This window comes from Camelus ferus, chromosome 7 (assembly GCF_009834535.1).
Source record: "Camelus ferus isolate YT-003-E chromosome 7, BCGSAC_Cfer_1.0, whole genome shotgun sequence".
Classification (NCBI taxonomy): domain Eukaryota; kingdom Metazoa; phylum Chordata; class Mammalia; order Artiodactyla; family Camelidae; genus Camelus; species Camelus ferus.
Window position 1 is genome coordinate 3,576,491 of NC_045702.1, and position 23,387 is coordinate 3,599,877.

A 23,387-nucleotide genomic window follows, 5' to 3' on the forward strand; every position below is an offset into this window, starting at 1 on the left:
CGATGTGAACACTCCTGCCGTCAGCTTCCACCTTGAATTAACCGCTCTCATGAGGACGCCTATTATGAAAGGTGCGGTGACTCACCTGGGACACCCAGGTGACGCTGCGGCTGACGGTCCAGCCAGGGCCTGGCCCTTGGCCCTGAAGAGAAAAGCCCGTGGCATTGCTGGAAGGCAGGCCGACTGTCCCCAGGCAGATCAAGCTCAGGTGAGCCCCATCCTTTCCAGACTGTTGAACCAGCACAGGCAAACCCGCCCTCCGAGGACTTTGTGCCTGGGACCCTCACCTGATGGTCTCGGGCAGGGCTACCTGGGCGGGAAGGGGCCCAGAGGGATGAAGCTGTCACAGTTACCGAAATGAAGACACACCAGCTTCTGCCCGGCCAGCCCTGTCCTCTAGGACCACATGCAGAGCAAGACCAGCTGTAAAGCTGACGAGTAACAAACGAACATGGCCCCGAGTTCAAGCCGCAATTTTTCACGGAGACAATAAATGCTTCACAGCCTGTGTGCTGACGTGAACCACCAGGACGGAGTCTCAGAGAACGCGGACGAGCACTGTCACTCCATCTGGACACTAAGAGGAGGGATCGGCCCGCCCTGCCGCTGTGCACGTGCGCACACACGTCGACACACGTGTGCAATGCAAACACGCACACACACAACCGCAGCACAGCTGCCAGCCCTGGGACTTGTCTGGGTGACCCGTCAGGGCCTGAGGCCCGCCTCCCCCTCCCCCTGGAGCCATCCTGATGACACTGTGACAAGTGCTCGACTTCCTCCAGGACTTGCAGGTCTGCGGCCCAGTCCATGACTGGGGATGGACCGTCAGGACACATCGCTCCTCGCAGTCGGTAACTTCCCTGTAATATAACAAGAAACTGAAAATGACAGGGGCTGCGTGCGCGTTTCCTCCCATTCATGCCCATGGGACTCATACAGTTCACTGCAGGTGACGTCTCCTCGGCCACATTTTATTGAATGTCTAAAAAGGATTGCCTGATGCAGGTCAGAGCAATGGCTTAATCTTTCTCAGCTCTCCGTGAGCTGTAAATATCTCCGGCCACACGACAGAATCCCACTGCAGAATGTCGTTCTGCATGTGACTAATATTGCTTTTTATCTGATTGAAGGGGAAAAGCCAAGGAGATTCAGCCCCACAGAAAGGACTGAAGGAATGAAACGCATATAACTGTAAAGCAGAAAAGCCTACCCATCTTACTGTCCACTGTTTTTCTTTACAGCTTTTTCAGTAAAATTGTTTTTGAAATTTGTGCAAGGCCTAATTTCTGAAGGCACCATGACATCTCTCCCTTTTTGCAATAAATTATAATCCTTTATTAAAAATATATAACATATTAAATAGATTTGTAGTTTCCTCCCTTTTCTGCAAAAACTCAATTCCTAAATGCTTTCACTTGAGGCAGAGATCTGGAGCATTTATTTTATCTAAGCTTCATTAAATCTTGATGGATAACAAAAGTAGATCATTTTATACATGGAAATATTGCAACAGTACTGAGGATCAGAGATATTAAACGTCCTGATCAAATTCATACAAGAGGCCAGTCGCCGTTTACAAAGTAGCAACTGAGTGCCTTCATCATCCAGGGTGAGATCGCGGGGTGCTGGTCCACGATCCTGACCACATCCAGCACATACTCAGGGATGCTCCAGAGTGAGCATCTGCATCGCAGGCTGAGGTCAGTCCCTACTGCCCCCCAGCTCCATGGAGTCATTGCAACAACCAGAAGATATTAAGGGTCATGCATTTCCATATCATGCTGCCCACCTTACAGGCAGACCTCAGAGGTGTTGCGGGTTTGGTCCGGGACCACAGCGACAAAGTGAACACCACAAACGCGCCTGCCATTTCTGTTCTCTACATCTTTTAGAGAAAGTCTTCCTCTGCACGTTTCTGTCTCACTCAGGCTTCCTACTTGAAATCACAGACTCAAGATCAGACCCAGATGTTAGGGGTGTCACAAGCAAGCTTATAGATGACTGCTTCTGACCATAATGGAGAAACAAGGACTGGATTCACTGTCCATCCTACAGCTATAAAATTGGAGAAGCACAAGAAATCATGTGTTTTTAGACTTCAGACAATAGGCAGTAGAAGAGACTAACCCCTGAAAGACGGGGAACAAACAGATGAACTTAAAACGCCCCAGATCGCTGCCTGGGAAAAGCTCCCAGGCCATCACATAAGAAGGCAGGCTGACATAAAACCTGGCCGTTTCATGAGCTGAGGACACAGAGTCTGGAGCTCCAGGAGGTGCGTGGAGCTGGGACTTTGGGAGCAGAAGGCTACAGAGGGAGGAGTGAGATGAGACCCTGGAGGCCTGCGGCTGTGTCCCCTGGAGCTGGTAGCTCAATGTTTATCTGCTTCCAGGTGTGAGCAGGAACTGAACACATATCACATATCAAGATATAGGGAGCGCAGGTAAAGAAGTGCTAAGAGGAGACTTATGGCATCTCCCATAATCTGGGAATTTCCATAACCTGATAAAAAAAATCTATGAAAAGTCTACAGGTAACCTTACACTTAATAGTTAAAGACTGAACACTGTCCCCCCTACGATCAAGAACCAAGCAAGGATTTCATGTCTCACATTTTTATTCACCATTTCACTGGCAATGCTAGCCACTGTAATAAGGCAGGAAAAAGAAACAAAAGCCATACAAATTGGAAAGTCGGAGTCAAAGAGGCTTTATCTGTAGATGACATGGCCATCTATGCAGAAAAATCCTAACAAAACAAAACAAAACAATATGGAAAAGCTACTAAAATTAGTGAGTCACTTTAGCAAAGTTGTTTGATAAAAGGTCAATGTACAAAAATAAATTATATTTCTATATAATAATGGTGAACAATTGGAACTGAAATTTAATTTTAAAAATTAAAACAAATTCAATATTGCTAAAAATATAAATAAAGGAATAAACTTTAAAAATGTGTAATGCTTTTAAACTGAAAGCTATAAACACGGTAGAGAGGAATTTAAAAGGCCAAAATTAGGGGAGAGATGTATGTGCATGTGCATTAATAGACTCGCCATTACTAACATGACGATTCTCCCAAAACTGACCAGCAGAGGCAGTGAAATCCCAGTCAATATCCAGATGGATTTTCTATACAAATTGAAAACCTCATTCTAAAATGCACATTGAAATGCAAAGAACCTAGAATAGCCGAAACAATTCTAGGAAAGAATTGGAGGAGAATCCTCCAAGGGCTTCAACTACCTGATTTCAAGACTTTTTACGAAAGCTACAGTAATTAAGATTGCAATAATGGTGAGAAGGTCGTCAAACAGACCAACAGAGCAGAATCGAGTCTAAACATAGACCTGCATACGTACAGCCTATTGCTCTTCAACAAACGTGCAGGTAAAGGCAGCTTGATGGGGAAATGATCATCACTTCAATATATTGCGTTAAAACAACTGGATATCCATACACCAAAAAAAAAAAAAATCCTAGAACTTCACACCATTTATAAAATTTAACATGAACTGGATTACAGGATGGAAGACATCTAAGAAAACTAAAAATTTCCAGAAACAGATATAAGAAATAAACTTACTGATCTTGAACGAGACAAAAGTTTCCTACATAGGGCATGTCAAGCAAATTCAGTTCTAAAAAGTTGACAAGTTAGACATCACCAAAATTAAAAGACTTTGCTCTTCAAAAGACACCACTAAGGCTGTTAAGGAAATTAAACCAGGCCACATGCTGGAAGAAACAATCTGTGAAATGTTTATTTAAAGATACATATTTAAAAATCTTACAATTCAATAACATGAAAGCAAACAGCCTAATAACAAATTAGCAAAGGATCTGCACAGTCCCTTTGCCAAGGAAGTTACAGATGGCAGATAAATTCACAAAATCACTCATCACCACGTGCCAGATTCTCATAAAGTCAAACATGCACTTATGGAATGACCAGCAGTTCTATTACTAGGTATTTTCCCCAAAGAAATGAAAACTTATGTTCACAAATTTACCTGTACGCAAATATCTACAGCTGTATTCAAAGTAGCCCTGAGCAGGAAATATAAACAGAGCTACGTCCACACAGCAGAGTTCCACATAAGAATAAAAAGGAAGGAACTACTGACACATTCAACAGCACTGCTGGATCTCAGAATCTTTTTCCTAAGAGAAAGCGCCCAGACACGAAAGGACACATAACCATGGCTCCGTTCACATGAAATTCTAGAAAAGACCCACCTGTTGTGACAGAGAGCAGACTGGTGATTTCAAGGTCCAGGGTAGGGAAAGGAACTGGCTGTGAAGGAGCAAAAGGGAGCTGCTTTGGCTTTTTTGGTTGGTTATTGGTTGGTTGGTTGGCTTGGAGGGAGGTAATTAGGTTTATTTATGTGTATTTATTTGTTTATTTATTTATTTGATGGAGGTGCTGGGGATTGAACCCAGGACCTCGTGTATGCTAAGCACGTGCTCTACCGCTGAGCTCTACCCTCCACCGCTGGGAGCTGCTTTCCATGATTGTGATGATGCTTACCTGATTTGATACATTTTTCAAAAGCCACCAAATCATATTCTAAAACTGGGAAAGTTTAACAAATGCAGATTTTGCCTCAATAAAGACGGCCCAAAAAAAGCGAATGAAAGAAAACAAAAAAGGAGTGGAGTGTGAGCTGACTGCACAGCAAAGGGAGAGTGCTTGAGTGGGAACCCCTCTTCACTGCAGTGCCCTGGCGAGGGCATCCTTCTGTCAGAGCTGGGGAGCATCACGGAATTTAACGAGTTCATCTCTGGAATGTTATGCATCAGTTGGATGCAAAATTCAAAAAGTGACACTAGTGGAGCTCAAAAGCAAAGAAATGAAGGAAAAATAAGGACCAGGAGCAGGAGCCATGGTGCAGTGCCTAACTCACTGAGCTTCGTCCCCATCATCCTGACCTGGTGGGCCTGGTGGAAAGGAGCTGCTCTTCCCCCAAATCAAGGGGAACAGGAAAAATTCTCAAAACCCGCTTCTTCAGAGCTCTGGAAATTAACCAACAATGAACAAACTAAACAACTCCTGTTCATTCAAGGAAAATGGTTGAATCTCTGTAAGGACAGAGGGTGTTGTGTCATCGTAACTTGTCCTGTGACCGTACGCCCTCCAGGCAGGCAGGGTCTACACAGGTACCAGATCGCCCAGCTACCCTACTCCTAGCTACATACTCCAGAGAAAGGAAGACGCATACCCATGCGAAGCCTGCACACAGACAGTTACTTGTAAGAGCCACGAAGTGGAGAGAACCCCAAAGTCCACGACCGGTGCATGGATACTCAAATGTGGCAGGTCCACCCACTGGGGTGCTATTCACTCATGAAAAAGCACGTGGTTCTGATCCAAAATGCAGCCCGGATGAACCCAGGGAGCGTGACACCCGATGAGAAGAGCTGGTCACAAAAGACCATGCACTGTATGATTCCATTTACAGGAAATGTCCAGAATAAGCAAATTGTTGGAAACCGAAAGACTCATGGTGGCCAGGGGCTGGGCGCAGCGGGGGGTGATGAATGACTTCTAACCAGCAGGTACCAGGTTTCTTCCTCCAGACGAGAAAACATTCTAAACTTAGATCACGGTGTGGGTTGCATAACTCAGAATATACTAAAAACCAGTTTAATAGGACAATTTAAAGGTGTCAATTTTATGGTTTGTGAATTACAGATCAATAAAAACCTCATCATTAAAATAAGTATCCTCGTAAGTTCAATGGAATATATTCTTATAGTAACCTATTTAAGGAAAAGGACACACAGTAAAAAACATCAGAAAGAACGCTTTGGGGGAAAAGGAGACCAGGACGGGGGACGAAGGGGGCCTTGCCCACACCTTGATTCTTGATCAGAATTAAGTCAGAGTTCTGCACTAGGTGTTTAAAATGAAAAACATAACATGAAGACTTGCTTTCACGTGAGCTCCCCCGGGCAGGTTTAGGTTCAGGCTGTGAACACACATCTGGAGGCGCCGGGGCGCCCGGAGCTGTGGGACCCGGGGCAGACTGTACCACCAGGCCAGTCCCCCTGGCTGGGACCCCACAAGATTCCTGGAGATCATCGATCATCGATCATCAATCATCAGAGCCCGAACAAAACTCACTGCTGTTCTCTCTGAGGACCAGGCGCTTGGCTTCAAGGGGCCGATCTCCCCTCAATGACAGGGGCCCCTGACCATGGGTGGACTCACTAACATGGCCATTTATCCTCCATCCTCTATTTCTGTAACTCAGTTAACTATTCCTCCTCTGATTCCCCTTCCCGAGCTTCAACAACCCTGGAGTTGCATCCACGTGTAGTTTGTTAGAGAATTAAAACTCTCTCCACACACTGACATCCCCAAAAAGTACCACAGAGGCGCCCCCGGCTTTGCGGTGGGAAATCCATCCGGGAGGGAGCTGGGGGCCAGGGTGCACGTGACTGATGCTCCGCGGAAGGACAGTGCTGCATTCAACCCGCCCCAGAAACGTTCCCGCTGTGGAGGTGTGCAGGGGGCACCCACCTCACCCCCGGTGCCCCCGCCCCTGCCCTCCTCCCTGTGTCCTCCACTCCCCTGCACTGGCCCACTGCTGCAAGGAACTCCAGGAGGCCCCCAGGGGCTCGCGATGACCACTGCGCTGTGGCTGTGGGCTGGTCCAGCCGAGATCACATGCTCCTCGTCAGCGCTCAGGCCTCTTGTGGGTTCCTAGTAATGTCCTGATTCAAAATGCCAGGAAACCTCCCTAAGGGACACTGAGAGCTAAAGCACATCACATGCTGTGTTTCTCGGGGAAGGAGAAGTGCGTGGGGTCTGGAACGCTCAACCCTAAGCCAGGAGCATCCTCAGCCAGCGCGAGACGGGCCAGGTCATGCGGGTGGCTGACTCCTCCCCTCGCCTGGGAGGACGGGACCTCCCTCAAGTCCGCTCCTGACCCAGGTGTCGCCTGCTTTGAGATGAAGGAGGTTTGCCTCGTGCTGTCTGGTGCCTCTGCTACGAGAAGCTGGACTTCACGGAAGCCCCACATCCCTAAGACGTCTGTTCTGAACCATCCGCTTCATGACTGTCCTTCCCCGGAACAGGAGGGCGCTAAGATGCGGAGGCCAGCGTGGGTCGGGATGGGGAGACGAATGAGGGGCCACGGGCGGGGCGACGGGGCCGAGGCGAGAGGGGAGGATGGAGGCCGTGGGGGCTGGGGAGGGCGGCTGGAGGCGTTTTCTCTACAGAATCTCGCAGGAAAACTGACCGCATCGTAAGCACCAGACCCCTTCACACACACACGGGAACCGACTGTGCATAAGCCTGAATGCGGTTTATGCCAGAGACCTGCATACGTGTGTATTTTCCATCTCATCACCTCACAACACAGATTTTTTCCAAAACCCGAGCAGCTTTCCGCCAGCCCCAGAGAGGAGGCTTTATGATGCTCCTTTGATTCTGCTTTCGTTCCTATGTCACCTCGCCTGGCACCACGCCGGGAGGCTCCTTTCACAAAGCCTCTCGCACGTCCACCTCGTCTTTACAGGCCCATCCGAGCCCCAGGGGCTGGACGTTCATACATCTCTCTGGTCTGATGTTGCTCCGTGGGAAACTGAACGCTCGTCAAGTCTGCATCACAGGAAAAATCAAATTAACACCAGCTCAATAGGAAAGGGGGCGAACCCTTTTGTGCAAAAACATGCGTGTACCCAGGTGAAACCGCAGCTGAAGGTTCTATAACAGTAACACAGAAGCAGGGCACTGGCTTGGTTTTCCACAGACCGATGAAAGTAAGCTATTTCCACCTTTGCCCACAGAGGACGTTCCCACAGGAACCAGGGCTTCCGTCTGAGCGGCTGTGTGGTGTGGACTGAACCAGGTCAGCAAAAGCTAAGGGGGAAAACCAGAGAAATAACCAAACGTTAAACAGCTGAGAGGTGTAGACACGGAGACACCACACCATTGCCAAGATTAAAAACTGGCAGCGAGTCCTAAAGTGCAAGCTGACGAAAGCGTCGCCTGAGCGCATGCCCCAGATTATTTTAGAAAAGAAATACTATGAGATGCACTGGATCAGGCCCGTGGTTGCGGGCTAAGACAGCCCTGGCCGACACGCAGAGCCCTGTCCTACCAGGAAGCAAACGGAGCAGGAGCTGTTAGCACACTGGGCGATTAACCCAAATGCTAACTCTTTCCAAAAAAATAAACACAGAGAAAAGAAGAACGAGGAGGCGTTTTCAGAGCAAAGGCAGCCCTCACACAGCCTGCCTGGCCAGGCACCTCACGGAAATGATGTCCTTGAAGGAGGAAAAAGCCACCAAATGTTGGAGCTGGAAGCCCACCTGGTCCCCGCGCGTGAGAGCGGGGGCCCCCAAAGTCTGGAGGGAGCGGGTCCAGGCTCGGGTTCTGGGACCTGGCCTCCCAGGTCCCGGTGGAATCACCAGCGTCCAGGGCACACAGTTCCCAGAGCCTCGCGTGCCGGGTGGGGAGCTGGGCTGCTCGGTGACCCTGGGCCGGGTTCTCTCCAGTGCCTCCTGCCATGTTTCAGAAATGCCAGTAACGGAGGAGCGCAGCGGGCACTTTGCAGAACAACCTCGTCACATTTCAGCACCTCCAGACCACGCGGATCTTCTGTTGGGGAATCTGAAAATTAGCTCAGGTTCACAAGCAGTAACCTCCCGTCAGCGGCTGCGCTGTGTGGGCTCAGCGAGGGCTGTGCCCCTTCTGCGCTTTCAGAGAGCACTGATGAAGGAGCAAGGTGGCCCGTGTCCCAGGAAGTGGCCTTCTGGAGCATCCTCCAGCTCAGACCCTGAGCCCCACGCGCGAACCGGGCTGCTCCCCGCCCTCCACGCCGGTGCTTCCTCGCTCGTCTACAAACTCACTGCATTCTTTCTTTTTACCCAGCCCTTCTCACTTCTTTCTTAGCCTCACACCCCTTTTCCTCTCACTCTCCATTCTTCAGTATGGTGTATTCCTTAAAATAATGACAGCCCCTGAGAGCCTTCAAGAAGTGTGATGAAAATAGTGCAAACCCTTCAGAGAAAATGAATGAAAGGGCAGTGTCATTCACTGTGGGTAGGAGGGCCTAAAGTCTCCAAAAGTGAAAGCATGTTGGAATGGGGTCTTGAAGGATGAGTAGGAGTCTGTGAAGCACAGGAATGAAGGAAGAGCATCCCAAGAAGAAAGCACCTGCACAAAGGCATGGGGATGAGAAACGTCATGTTAAACTCAAGACGTGGCGGGTAGTCTCAAGTTGCTTAAATGCAGAGTATTTGCGGGTTGAGAAGGTGGTGTGTGAAGATGATTCTTAGGTTTCTAGATTGTTCATTCACCAAGATAGGAAATTACAGGAAGGAGAGAAAGTGTCAAAGGGGAGATGATGAGTTTCCCTCGTGACGTGTGGAGCACGAGGGATCCGTGGGGCTTCCATTTAGAAACGTTTGTTAGGAAGTTCCCAAGTGAAAACCGAGCTCACAGAAGGGGCCGGGGCTGAACTCACGGCATGACCGTGGCACTTGTGACCAAAGGAGCAGATTGAGTCCCGGGGACTGTATGGCATTATACAGTTAATAGGACTGAGGACAGGAAGGCCAGGAGCACCAGTGTTTAAAGTTCAGGAACACAGAGGGGTACAAAAAAAGAGAACTGTAACCATTCTCAGAAAAGGCAAGAGGGCATGTCATCACGGGAACAAAGGGACAACCACACCTCAGAGACACACAAGGTCACTGGTGTCCAATTCTGTAGGAAAAAACCAGATAGGATAAGGATTTAAAGTAAACCATTGGATTAAAAAACAAACAAACAAACAAAAAAACACTTGCACACGGCTATCCACTACATCCACCATCATCATGTGGAAAACATGTTTATTCTCAGGGCACCCACTGCCCCTTCCGAAACAGTCATCCATTCGGGCTCTTAACTGAAGACCCAGCTGAGCTGCCTTTGGAGTCCAGCTGCCAGGACAGAAGGCTTTCCCGGAGACAGAGCACGGCATCTACTTTTCTCTCCCCAGCTGCGCACATCTCTTCCGTATAACTGGCGCTGCTGCGGAACGCTGACCAGCCCGAGGTAGGCGGCAGGGTGGCTGCCGGGTGCTCTGAGCACAGGGGGGGCAGACTCAGACAACCGTGAGCATCACCCCCTCTGGAAGGCACAGTCTCCTTCATCCTGGAGCCACGCTGGTTGTGCTGCAGCCAGTGGGGCTCTCGGTAAACCAGCCCTGGTGCCCTGGAGGACAAATGGCGAGGAGAAGGGGAGTTGGCCATCTACGGACTCTCCTGAGAAGATAAGCCAATGAGATGAGGTTTAAACTCACAGCTTTTGGATTCCCGATGCAGATTACGCAGATTTAGCCCAGTTTGCTGAGTGGATGCCCAAACTCGGGAGGACAGAGGGGCCTGGATAAATACCAGAGATCATCATTCTCAGCAGCCATGGGGCGCCTGCTTCTCTCACCTTCCTGGAGAAGCTTTTTATTCTGCGCTGCCTTAAAAATAGCTCGGAACAATTTTCAAAGACTAATCGTCATTAAAGGAATGTTCAAAATAATCACGTCTGTGGAAACTCAAAGCACAGCAGGATTTTCCAGCGACCTCATTAACATGCCGGGAGGGGAGGCACAGGAAGGCTCCCGACACACCGACCTGGCGGGAAGCTTTGGAACAGATCGCCCCTGGAAAGTAAGTACCCATCAAAGGCTGGCCTTTTCCCCGAAGGGTCCTCAGGCAAGGATGCGCCCTCAGATCACCCAGTGACACACTGGAGGTAGGTAATCGGCCTGGGGACCCCCACCTGGCAGCCTGGCACCTGGAGAGAGGGCACGTCCCTCCCCTAGAGATGAAAACTCAAAGTTCTGAGCAGGCTGGTCTGTGTGGCATTCGCTTCAAGTACCAGCAAATGATCAGCAAGCTCAGTGAAGGAAAACACTCATTTTTTCCCTGTGACCAAATGAAATTTGGTATTTGCTCACACGCGTCCGTTTCCACTTCCCCTGAGGTCAGCCACCACGGATCGTTCACAATAACATGAAGAGCACATGCCACAGCTTCTCCCCACAAGGACTTTTCCTGACCCAGATGGCATGTGGCTATAAAGCATGCGGCCATCGGTTCTGACAAACTAAAATTATTCCTGTGACAGGACTATGTCTGCCGGGGAAGCCAGCCTGGCTTTGCACAAACCACTAGGTCTGCATCACAAAACTCATTTGCCAGACGTGGCTCCAGATGGCTTTTGCCTGTGTTCAAAACCTAGCAACTGTCCTCCAGGGGTCCGCTGCTGCCCCCAGCCCCCAGCTGCTGAAGAGATTCAAGAGAGTTTGTCAAAGAACCCCAGAGAAGACGTACCAGTGTGCACACACGGTGACCGCACGGCGCCACTCGCCCAGGGAGCAGTGCGCACGCGGACCGTCGTTTACGGTAAACTTGACAGACGCAAGTCCGTGTCATCACTGTGTCGTCTCACCTCTGTGACGTTACAGAGGAGCGTATACGGACTCAAAAAAAGAGAAAGCCGGAAAAAGCACGACTGCGGACGCGTCTTCCCGGATTCCACCTGAACACATTTTGTGCTTCAAAATGTTATTCTGTCGGGGGCGGGCTGGGGGGAGGTGGATAGAGTTCAGTGGTGCTTAGCGTGTGCTCAGCAAGCTTGAGGTCCTGGGTTCAATCCCCACTACCTCCATTAAAAAAAGTAAATTAAAAGAAGAACCTATGCAATTTTATTCTATCAGAGAAGGCAGGGGAAAATAACGCATTTTCATACACTGATGGCGGAGCTATAAGCTGGTGCCGCCACTTGGGAATCTGATCGTCATTTTCAACTTAAATTTAAAATATGCGTAACTTACACCCCAGCTGCTGCGTTTCTCAGTACAGTCCGCGGGAGCGGCGCCAACGCGCCTGCGCAGGAGGAGTACAGCAGCCGGGCACTGTGCGCTCACTGCTCAGCAAAAATGCGGAAAGCACTGCACGCCTGCAGCAGGGGAAGAGGTTTTTTTTAACTTAAGTATAGTTGCTGTAAATATAAGTTACAGGTGTGCAGTGTAGTGATTCACAATTTTTAAAGGTTATGCTCCACTTACAGTTATAATAAAATATTGGTTACATCCCCTGTGTTGTACAGTGCATCCTTGTAGTTTATTTCGTACATAATAGTTTGTAACGCTTAATAAGGGCACAGTTTTAGAGGCTGCGGTGTCCCCACAGCACAGCCTGTCCTGCAGAGGCTTGTGTGAATGATGTGCGTGAGTACGTTCAAATCTAAGCAGATAAGGGAGGGAGGCTGTAGCTCAGCGGTACAGCACATGCTTAGCACGCCCGAGGTCGTGGGTTCAACCCCCAGAACCTCCTCTAAAAATAAATAAATAAATAAACCTAATTATCTACTGCCCCCCCCCAAAAACCATTAAAAAATATCTAAGTAGATAAACGGATGTTGATGCATAAGGTGAGGGAAAAAACCTCAGTGTAATGCTATTTATGTAAAAAAAATATAAAATTATATCTATATATTCAAGTATCCCAATGTGCCTACACATGTAATAGGAACATATATGTGTGTGTGTATGTGTATGAGTATTTATGGACATACAGATACACATTTTATACTTTATACATAAAAAGTTATTTAAATATATTGGTATTACTTAACATTAATGTGTATTCCAATGTTATATTAATATTACATAATCATTGTACATAAAGATGAGACGTTTCCGTATCGAAGTAATGACAGCAACTCCTCCGGGGAATTCTCGGGTTAAAGGCTGTGGGGATGACGAGAGCAGATGTGAGATTTACGTGTGATTTGCTAACATGTTATCAGGACAACGCATGAGTATGTGTCTTGTACAGTTAAACTCAAGTCATGGCACCTGTGAGGAGCTAGAAATAAGACTGTACCAAGAGTGGCCACGTGTCGCACAGTTTGACGCCCACCCCTGCAGGAGGCACTGAGACACCACGGCCAAATACAGTGAGTCTAAACATCAGGGAGTGATTATATTTTAAAATTTGAAATATGATTTGTCATTTTGAATTTAAATTTAAAGTATACAGAACTACATCTGTCCACTGTGCACATATCCAGCCTCCTGCACACACAGACACACCCTGGAGTCCAGCACAGAGGACTCAGGGACACAAGCCACCCCAAAGGGGGTCCAGTCTATTCCCGTGTGATCTGGGCCCCCCACAACCTTCTCGCCAGGCACTCCTGTAACTCATCCAACACCAGCGGAGCCAGCGGGTGACTGAGCCACACAGGAATGTGAGACCACAAACACCTGCCGAGATAGAGAGAGAGAGAGAGAGAGAGAGAGAGAGAGAGAGAGGGAGGGAGGGGAGGAGGGGGAGGGAGGGGGAAGTAAAATAGAGGATGGCAAGGAAAAAGAAGACAGTAGAGGAATAAGCCCCCGTCGCATAGTAATTACGCCCAGAAGTGTGACTTGTCACAGGAGTTGGCATAAATCTCACTGCAATCAGCTCTCCTGACACCAAAACAGAGCTGAAAATGAACTCCAGGTAATTCTTTCAGAGTGGGAATTAATTAGGGAAAAAAGTGAACAATTTGGCTTTCCACCTCAAGTGCCTGCAGGTAATGTGTGTGTTTTCACTGTCTCAACGAATTGCACCCTTTCCCTCAGGAGGTAGCAGTGAAAAAAAAAAAAAAAGGCAACAAGTTGAGTCCCCCCGAATCTGACTCCACATCCCACACTGTGCTGAGCACCAGGACAGCTGGGTCCCGGGTGGCCCCGAGCGCACGGGACCGTGCAGCCGATGTCAGACACCTGCTATTCATACTCCAGGGAAAAAAGCCACGGCTTATTGCGAACGTCCCTCTCTTACCTGAGTGACCAGCACTGCCCCCGAGCAGAGCGGAGAGGAGGCCAGGTTCTTGGCTTGCCTTTGAAATATGCCATCACTAATTTCTGCCACCAAATGCCTTTCACTGGAGAATCTCTGAATTCATCGCAGGACGCGGACCCCTGCGACCCTCAGTGTCTTCTCCGCCAGGCAGGGAAGCAGGACCCCAGGCCGAGGGAGGGGCAGGTGCGGACGGAGCAGCTTGGCGCCCGAGAGCTTGGAAAGCGGTTTGGGGTTTTATTTTTGCAGTTTGTCCATGTTCCCAGGAGCTGGGCGGAGGCCCTGAAGGAACAGAGGGCCTCTCCCTCCACACGTCAGGTTGGGAGCCAGATGTGCAGGCAGAATTGGCCACGGGCTTTTGCGGGGGCAGAGCCCCGAGAGCTGATTTCAGCTGTTACCTGTGCCCGCTCCTCCCCCTGCCCACTCCCACCCCAGAGATGGGGCCGAGGCCGGGGAGGGGAGGAGCCCTGTGCACCCGGGAGAGAGAAAGCGGACCAGGCCGAGGATGCAAGTCCCCTCTGACAATCCTGTGGTTTAAAAAGAGTCAGACTCAAAAGAAACAGACCCAGCACAATGCGAAACCTGGGCTCCCGGCCCGACTGCAGGTGTGTCTGCGGCAAGTCAGGCTGCCCCTTCCTTCTCTGCTCACCCACCTCGCCTGCACTTCCCAGCCTGCCTTGCAGCTGGGCCTGGTCACCTCACTGACATCAGCCCAGCAGAATGGGGTGCCCGTGGGGACCGTCAGTGCCTCCACGTGGGGTCCTCCCTGCCCCCTACCTCGGACGAAACAGCAGGGAAGGCTGAGCCCACTCAGCGCCCTGCTCCCGCCCCACTAGCTTATTACACTGGCACAAAACAGACGTTGCCTGTGCTCAAGCCTTTATTTATTCTGAGTTTTTTTGGGTTTTTTGTTTTCTGCTTTTGTTTTGCTTTGTGTGTGTGTTTTGTTTGTTTGTTTGTTTTGTTTTGTTGTTTTGCTACTGCAGTTTGCCTGCCTTAATTAACCACAGAGCGTCCTAGAGCCAGTCCTCAGTCATTCACCCAGGAGCACATGACCTTGGTGAGGGAGGAAATTAACCCACTTCACCAGACGAAACAGGCACAGAGGGAGGTGGGTCAGAACTTTTTATTGCCAAACACCAGAAAACACAGGGAGTCGGAGGAGACCCAGCAGATTAGAGCTGACGAGGGACCTTCACAGCAGGGGAGGGGCCAGGGCATCGCCCTGACGCAGGCCTCCCTCTTCCCCTGCAAACCGGGGTCCGCCTCCTGTGAAGGAGGAAGTCCGCCCGGCTCTCCGTCTCCCAGATCTGCGGTCCGGAGGGAAGGAGACTGACATGGCTGTTTTCACAAGGCTTCCGCTCCACCCTCCCCGAAGCCCTTCTCTTGAGCAGTCCAGCTCCCCCCGCCCCCGACCTGTATTCTGTACTGACCACCACGGCGGGGGTCTGAGCAGCAGGGAAACGAGGGAGCCCCCGCCCAGGCCGCCCGGCTCCCGGACGAGGAGGCTTCACTCCCTGGGCTCCCCGGTCCAGGTCCTGCTGGGTCGACCCTGGTTTGGGAGCAACACTCTCGGTCGGCATCCATCTCACACTGCACTTCTGCCACTGTGACCTGAGGCCCCGGGAGGACGGGGCACCTGCTGGCCTCACGGCCACCCTGAGGACCACAAGCGCCAGGAATCCGGGCAGGATGCAGTGAAGGATGGAATCTGTCATCCACACAATCACGACTCCGTCCTTCTTTTTTAAACATTTTTTAATTTTTATTTTTGCGACTTCTTCCTTCTTTACGTTGTCCTCAGATTTAATGGCTGTATCCGAGAGAGCCTACAGGTTACGAACGTAGAGACGAGATTAACGTCTACAATCAACTGACTTTCAAGTAAAGGAGATCACTCTCTGTGGTGTGAATGAGCCTCATCCTGTTAGCCGAAGGCCTCAAGCGCAAAAACGCGTGTTTCCAGGGGAAAAAGAAATTCGGTCTCAAGACTGTAACACTGAAGTCATTCCTGAGTGTCCGGCCTACCAGCTTGACCTACAGATTTCAGACCTCCTGGTCCCACAGCAGTGTGAGCCAGCTCCTTGAAATAAATCTTTCTTCTCAAGAAAGAATTTCCTTTCTTGAAAATCGAATTGTAAAACTAACAAAAGTTAAATTTCTTTTCTGGATGTGTAGATAGAACAACATAACAAAACCCCTCAAATCCCAGAGTCTAGTCCAGGTGATCAGGCAGCCACTCCTTTCCCAGCTCCATCATTTCACAGAGGAGGAAAGCGGGACACTGGAAAGGCAAAGACTTGCCCGGAAGATGCAGCGAGTGAGCGGAGGTGGAGGGTGAGGTCGCTCGTGACTCGCCTCCCAGACATCATCTGTCTCCTGAACCACAGAGTCCCCTGAAAGCTTCAGTGAAAACACACAGTATTTTGAGGGTAAGTATAGAAGACATTAGGCATTTTTTTACTTAGAAAAAAAATGGGGGAAGATCTGGATCATGGCTCTGGTTCTGTTTCTAATCGGCTGTGTGACCTTCGGAGATTATCCCCAATTCCTCATCTCCAGTCTCCTTATCTGTAAAGTGGCAGTGATAATACAAACCCGGATTTAATTTTTGTGGGTTTGAGGATAAAATGAAATACAGACTTGAGGGCACTCTGGACATTTAAAGGAAGATAAAAGATGTTTTGAGAAGTGGGTGAGACTACCAAATAAAAAAAAAAAAAAGATAATGGTCGTATTCATATTTATTCTCAGTGCTCCTTCAAGGAATACTTTCTGAACGATTTCATTTCCCTGCTGCAGGCTGGAGATAAACACGGGCTTCTGTCTTTCCCTCACCTCGCCACCGCATGAGATTATAGAAGAGGACGTGAAATTTCTTCTAGAGAAAGATTTACAAAAATAATTTTCTCCCGTATTAAGATACACTGGACAGACAGTGCAAAGATTTAGAGCTTTCTATGGTAAGCCCTTTTAAATTGTATCCGACAGACTTCTGCACTTGACAAGACCTTGAAAGATGGTGGGGTCTACTAATTTTAAGCATTTGCCATAAATTGTTGTAACTGAGTGCCTGTTTTCCTCTCAAGTTCTCCTGGTGAAGCGTGTCATTTATCATGCCCTGGGGATTTAGCTGAGACTCATAAACTATTAATAAAATAAGTACGGAGTATAGTAAAGGAATAAATATGCCTTTCAAGACGTGCTTTCTTCCCCAGAAAGGTCAAGATGCACCCGTCCTCAGATGGACACAAACCCTGGTTCCCCACATCTCAGTCCTTCTGAGGGTGGCACCTCTGTAATAAACTCAGAGCACGTCACAGTCCGTACCTGGCAAAACCAAACTGCCCTTCTAGATGGAATCCTCTTAAGGAAAAACAATGAATTAAACAACTTATTTGAATTCCATATACTTTAGAGGATTAGAATCTGGATTTGAATCTCAACCAGATTCACCCAATGATACACCAACTGCCCATATTACATGGAAACCGTTGCTTAATCTTTCTGGGCCCCAGTGTAATCCCCTGGAAGGTGCGGATGATAAGGTCTCTTTCACAACGTGGTTGCCAGTTACTCATGAATGGTAGCTACAAAGAAATAATGCCAATGGTAGAAAAGTTTATTTCCCGTGAATGGGCATGTAACATACTGTGTGAACCATCAGAGCATCCGTCTCAATACAAAGAACAGTCAGCAACAGGGCTTGCATTTCGGATGCATGACGCCACCATAGTCCATCCACACAGACCTCCCAAAAGCACAGGACGGCTCACCTGGACATGAGAGGAATTCGGGAAGGTTTTTTGATCGCATTGTTTTCCAGGGGAAAACATACAAGTGCACATTTCTTATGTTTGGTGCTCGAAGAGGGAGGAGAATGTCTCCCCCAAATAAAGTAAAGTAAGTCTCATCCACCTGACTGTCAGTGCCTCAGTGGCAATTATCTGTACATTCTTTTAACAACATCACATCTTGAGTGATGGTCGACAAGGGAAGGGATCTGGACGAAGCAAAGCAATTGCCTGCAGCCTGGGTCAGCCAGTCGAGATGCAGAGAGGGGACAGCCCATCAGGGAACCCTGAGACGAGCCACATTCTGTAGGTGAGAGAAGCAGCTCTCCTGAGACCCACGGCCCCGCCTCGCCGTGTCCCGCATCTCTGCCTCGCCCACCGCGTCCCTCTCAAAGCTCTTCTAGTTCATTAGCATCGTGTCTTCAAATAGGAGTATTTTCAGATCCCTCTTGATTATGAAGAAAAAACAACTCCCATTATCCACCTTGCTTTTATATATTGTTATATATGTATATACTTCTATATGTAATATATAAATATACTTGGAGCTGAAATCAGGAGCTGTCTTTATAGGTGAAGTCATCTACACTCAGGATCTCAGCCTTTTCTGGCCTCCTGTTCACTCTGCAACCCAAAGTCCTGTGTCTGTCCATCCTCACTGGTCCTCAGAACGGCTCCAGACAGACAACGGGCATCTTCTTTGCTCTCTCCTTGACCTTTGGCATTTTTGATCTTTCCCTCCTCCTTGAATTTTCATGTCTTCCCATTTCTTTCCCTGCTGCCTCCTGCCAGGGGTTTGAGTGGAGCCCGTTCATCTGCTCACCTCCCGAAGGCTGGCTGTGTCCTGTGTCCCCTTGCAAAGTCCTCCCCACTCTCCAGGCAAAGTCACCAGTGTGCCCGCAGCCTCGTCATCACAGACACGTCGGTAACCCCAACTTGACCTGCAGGTCCAGCCTCTATGCAGGTTCCAGACCTGCCATCTAACGGGGCACTCTGTGGATGCTATGCCACGAACGTGTTCCTTTCAGCCTCCTCTGTGAATTTTCCTTCTAGGTCCCCTGCCTCTTCTCCATCACCACTCTCGGTGAACGAGGCCAGTGCCCAGCCCACTGTCAAAGTACCCAGAATCCCCCAAGATCCCTCTGTCTGTACGGATTATAAAGTCCTATTAGGTCTAATTCTACCACGAAAGTACTGTTCTGTCCCCTCGTCCATTTCCACCCCAGACGTGCTTTCCTGGCCTCCAGCAGCCTCTTTCCCCAGCTTCCTTCTCTCCATCCTCAGCACCATCCCGACAAGCAGGTGCGATCGTGGTACCTGCTCCCTTGGGCCAATTCACAGCTCCCCACCACCTATGCAGTCCCTCTGTGTGATGCAGGTGGGTCTTCATCACCAGGTGTCTGACTCCAGGTCAGCTCCAAGCTGCCCGCTGGCCGACACGTTTACGTCCAGCCAGTGAAGCCTAGGTGGCCCCCGTGGGCTTCCTGTCTCCATGCAGGCTGTCGCCTCTGCCTTAAACTCCTCCCCACCACATCTCCCCAACTGCTCCTAGCAGCTTTCAGCCTCATCTTTTCCTTTTCTTAACTTCTTCTTCTTCTTCTTTTTTTTTTTTTTGCTTTTTTTTGTGGGGAGGTAATTTGTTTTACTTATTTATTTATTTAATGGAGGTACAGGGGTTTGAACCCAGGACCTCATGCATGCTAAGCACACACTCTACCACTGAGCTATACCCTGCCTCACAATTTCTTAATTTCAACCTCTTAAATTCTCTCTCAGTCATCAAACCTCACCTGTCCTGCTCCAGGTAAAGTCAGATGCTCTTTCTAGTAGGCACCTGGCCCACCCTGAGCCTCAGCCTGATTATCACTCTTTATGGTGAATTTTAGACTGATTACCACTTCCCTGTCTGTGTCCCCTCAGGACTCCAAGCCCCCTTTCACTCCTGGTAACCAGAGGTTCCCCAGCGCCGGCCAAGGGAGGGGACACAAAGGACTTACTCACTGGACAGTCTCAGGTTAGCCTCTCCCAGGGCCAGGGTTTCTGCTACTCGTCCTCCAAACCCCGTGGGAGCCTTTCAAGTCACGCTTAGTTTCCTCTCCCCAGCGGCCCCTGTGTTCAGACAGCGTCAGCTTCGTGCAGGAGGAGGGGGCCACCCTCCACACAAGCGTGTCTGTTCCCTCCTAGGATTACACAGAAGGAGCTGAGTTCTTCTCCCAAATGATTAGAAGAGAATAAGGTTTATAAGGTACATACAGAGTTTGGGGTGTTTTAAGTCCAGAGCTTAACTTACAAAAGGAGAACTCTCTCCCCAGCAGGTGAGTGGGGATCAACTCGCCCTTTGTGTAGAAAAGACACAGACCCGTTTCATGACTCCCTTGACAGAGTCCTCCTCCCCCACGTTCACAACCTGCAGGCGTCCTCACTGAGGCGCGTTCTCTCACATGAGGGATGGGACGCTAGCCCAGGGGTCTCGGCAGCACCTCTCTCGAGCCCGCGTGGAAGAAGAGCTGGCATCATGCGAGCCCTTGGCAGAGCCGTGAGAACAGCGTTCCCGGGTCTGTGGCAGCAGCAGCTTCGGGAAACGGGGTACAGGATCCGTGCCTGGAGGCATCACTGCCCCGCCCCTCCCTCAGGGTACAGGGTCCCGGGCTGTTGCACAGCAGCCTGCCCCCGGCCCCTTATCCAAGGTGTCAGTTCCCCACAGTCAATCTCGGTCTGAAAATGCTAAATGGAAAATTTCAGAAATAAAGAATCCGTAACTTTTAAATCTGTGCTGTTCTGAGTAACAATGATGAAATCTCCTGCCATAAGGCTCCATCTTCCGGGATATGACTCACCCCTTTGGCCACCATGCCGTGCCCCTTCATCACTCAGCAGCCCCCTGGATGATCAGACTGACTGTGGGGGACTGGGGACCGCAGAGCCTGGGTGCAAGTGACCCTTATTTTCCTTAACAGTGGCCCCAAAGTGCAAGACGAGAGATGCTGGCAGTTCGGATCTGCCAAGGAAAGGTGCTTCCTTTAAGTGAGAAGGTCAAAGCTGCTGACTTAACAAGGAAAGGAAAACTACGCCGAGGCTGCTAAGGTCTGAGGTAAGAACGGATCTTCTGTCTGTGACATTGCGAAGAAGGAAAAAGAAACCTGGACCAGTTTTGCTTCCTCAAACTGCGACATTTACAGCCACAGCTGGTGATAAGGGCTTAGTTAAGATGCAAAAGGCATGAAGTGCATCCAGTGAGGTATTCTGAGAAGAGAGACCGCATTTATGTCCCTTTTATTACAGTACATTGTAACAATTGTTCTACTTTATACTCAGTTATTGTCGTTAATCCCTTACCGCGCCTAATTTATACATTAAACTTTATCACAGGTACATACATACATAGGAAAAAACAGAATATAGCGTTCGGAACGGTCTGTGGTTTCAGGTGTCTATGGGGGGTCTTGGAATGCATCTCCCCCTCCCAAGTGGGGTCGGATGTATTAAACCTCTGCAGGGACACTTCACAGCTACATTTCCCATCAATGTGCGCAAGGAAGGCAGGGTGTCTGAGCCCGTCCCTGCCGGGCGCTCCTCGTGCAAGCACGCGGGGCTCAGACGGCGCCAGGTGCCTGGGGACCGGGCATCGGAACAGCACCCCTGAAGCCGAGCACCAGCCTCCCAGGACCGCATCAGGGCACCACGGAGCCTCGGCTGCTGCTTCCGGATCACACCCAGTCACACACCAGTCCATGCTGCACGTTTTCAATGTGTCTTTAAAACCAAGGCAGATTTAACAGCGAGCTTTCTGAGAGCAGGGACCACACGTGCTTCCTCTTTCATAGTCTCTCCCGACGTAAGGACACGTCCTAGATGGGAATCAAATTTAACTTCTTCAGCTGTCTTTATTGAACCCTGTTTAACGTCTCACATGGGACAGTCTGGACTCCTGCTTGAGTGGGAAGCCGCCCGCTCCCAGGTGAGGCCAGTCACCGCTCTCGGGGAGGGCTTGTGGCCGGGGGGTGGGGGGTGGCCCCACACCACAGGGGACAGTCTTTTAACTCACATTACACTTTATATATTCTTTAATAAGTTTGCATATTTTACCCTTAAAAAGCCCAGTAAGGAAGGCAGAATAGAAAAATCTCTCTAGGCCACATCTATCCACCACAATTTTAATCTTCATATTTCAAAGTGGCTTTTTTGGAATATATTAAAAGCGGCACATATTTATTTATTTATATAACTGAAGGACAGTTCATTTACAATGCTGTGTTGGTTTCTAGTGTACAGCATTCTGATTCAGTTATATATACATATATATTCTTTTTCATTATAGTTTATTACAAGCTATTGGATATAGTTAGTTCTCTGAGTTTCAAAGTGGCTTTTTAAAGCCATGAAGCGAGTTATTGATCAGGCCAAGCTCAGCCCCCAAAGTGATTTCTGATTTACAAACAACAACTGCTCTAGGTCTGCTGGTTTTCTTGTAATATGTCCAAAATTCATGGCAAAAATATTCATGCATCATCACGCCCTGTCATGCTTACTGCCAAACTCTAGTCCCCTTCCACACATACACACGCACGCACACACGCACACACATATGTGCACACACACACACAAGCACACGCACTCTTTCCCGCCCTCTCTCAAACAGGCACCAACATACTACCTCAGTTTCCAAATAAAACAAGAAGAAACCACATCCTGCCCTTAATCCTTCTCCTTTGTCACCTGTAGACTACAGAGGTGCTCCTGCTGGGGACAGGAAACAGCAGAGTCGCTGGATGGGGGCTGGTCTGTTCTCGTGTTAAATAGCAGCTTATTTGAAAAAAAATCGTGGTGAGTTTTATGGGCTAAACTGTGTCTCCCCAGTTCACACGGTGCGCTCTGAACACCAGAACCTCAGAATGCGGAGGCAGGGTCTTGAGAGAGGTGTTGCGGTCTGCACTGTAACCTGTGTCCTGATCCAGAAGGCAGATCTGGACTCAGAGACATGCGTGGACGGAGGACGCCGTGTGGGCATGAAGGCAGACCTCACGGGCCCAGGACACAGGCTGGCCCGGGTCCCTCCCTCCCGCCCTGGGGATCCCCGCCGCTGCCTTCCATCCAGACTTCTGGGCTCTGGACCTGTGAGGCCTTACGTTGTTCAAGCCGCCCGGCCTGGGGTTGCTCTGTGAGGGGGCTCTCGTGAGGGATCAGCACAGTGAGGGATCTGGGTCTGGAAGGCACAACCTACCAACGACACATTTCTACATCAAGTCGAGGCAGTCAGGGACTCCCTAGGCTTCCTTCAGCTAAAAGGAAGCTAGAGAGAGATTAGATTTTAAAGCAGCTTCTGGGAAAGAGAATCACCGCGTGTCATGTGAGCTACCCCGACCTGGAGAGAGACCCCGCCTCCAGCAGGGACGGCCCGAAACACACTCAGGGCGGAACTGGCCTGGCTGGCTTTGCTTTTCACCGGTCCTGTGTTTGGAACCTGGCATTTTGCTCCGAGGTCCCCTCCAGACCACCCAAATTGCTCACTTCTCTGCCTAAAATTCCCCCTTGCTCCTTGTGGTTGCCAAGTCTTAACCACCCTGAGTTACTGCCCCCTTCCAGAAGCTTCCCCGCACGGGTGCTCCCTTATCAATCACCTCCCGCGCGTGCTCACTCCTACGATACGTCACTGCACTCTGCTCACACGCCGGCCGCGGCTCCGAGCTGCTCACCCACGTCCGTGTCCCCTCGCGTGAGGCCGCTGGCTCTCTGGAGGCA

At 49.6% G+C, this 23,387-nt stretch overlaps 1 protein-coding gene across 2 annotated transcripts in view; it reads right to left on the reverse strand.

Moving 5' to 3' along the window:
• DPP6 (dipeptidyl peptidase like 6) overlaps positions 1-23,387 on the reverse strand; it is an 846,041-nt gene that overhangs the window by 693,307 nt on the left and 129,347 nt on the right. The window lies entirely within an intron of this gene.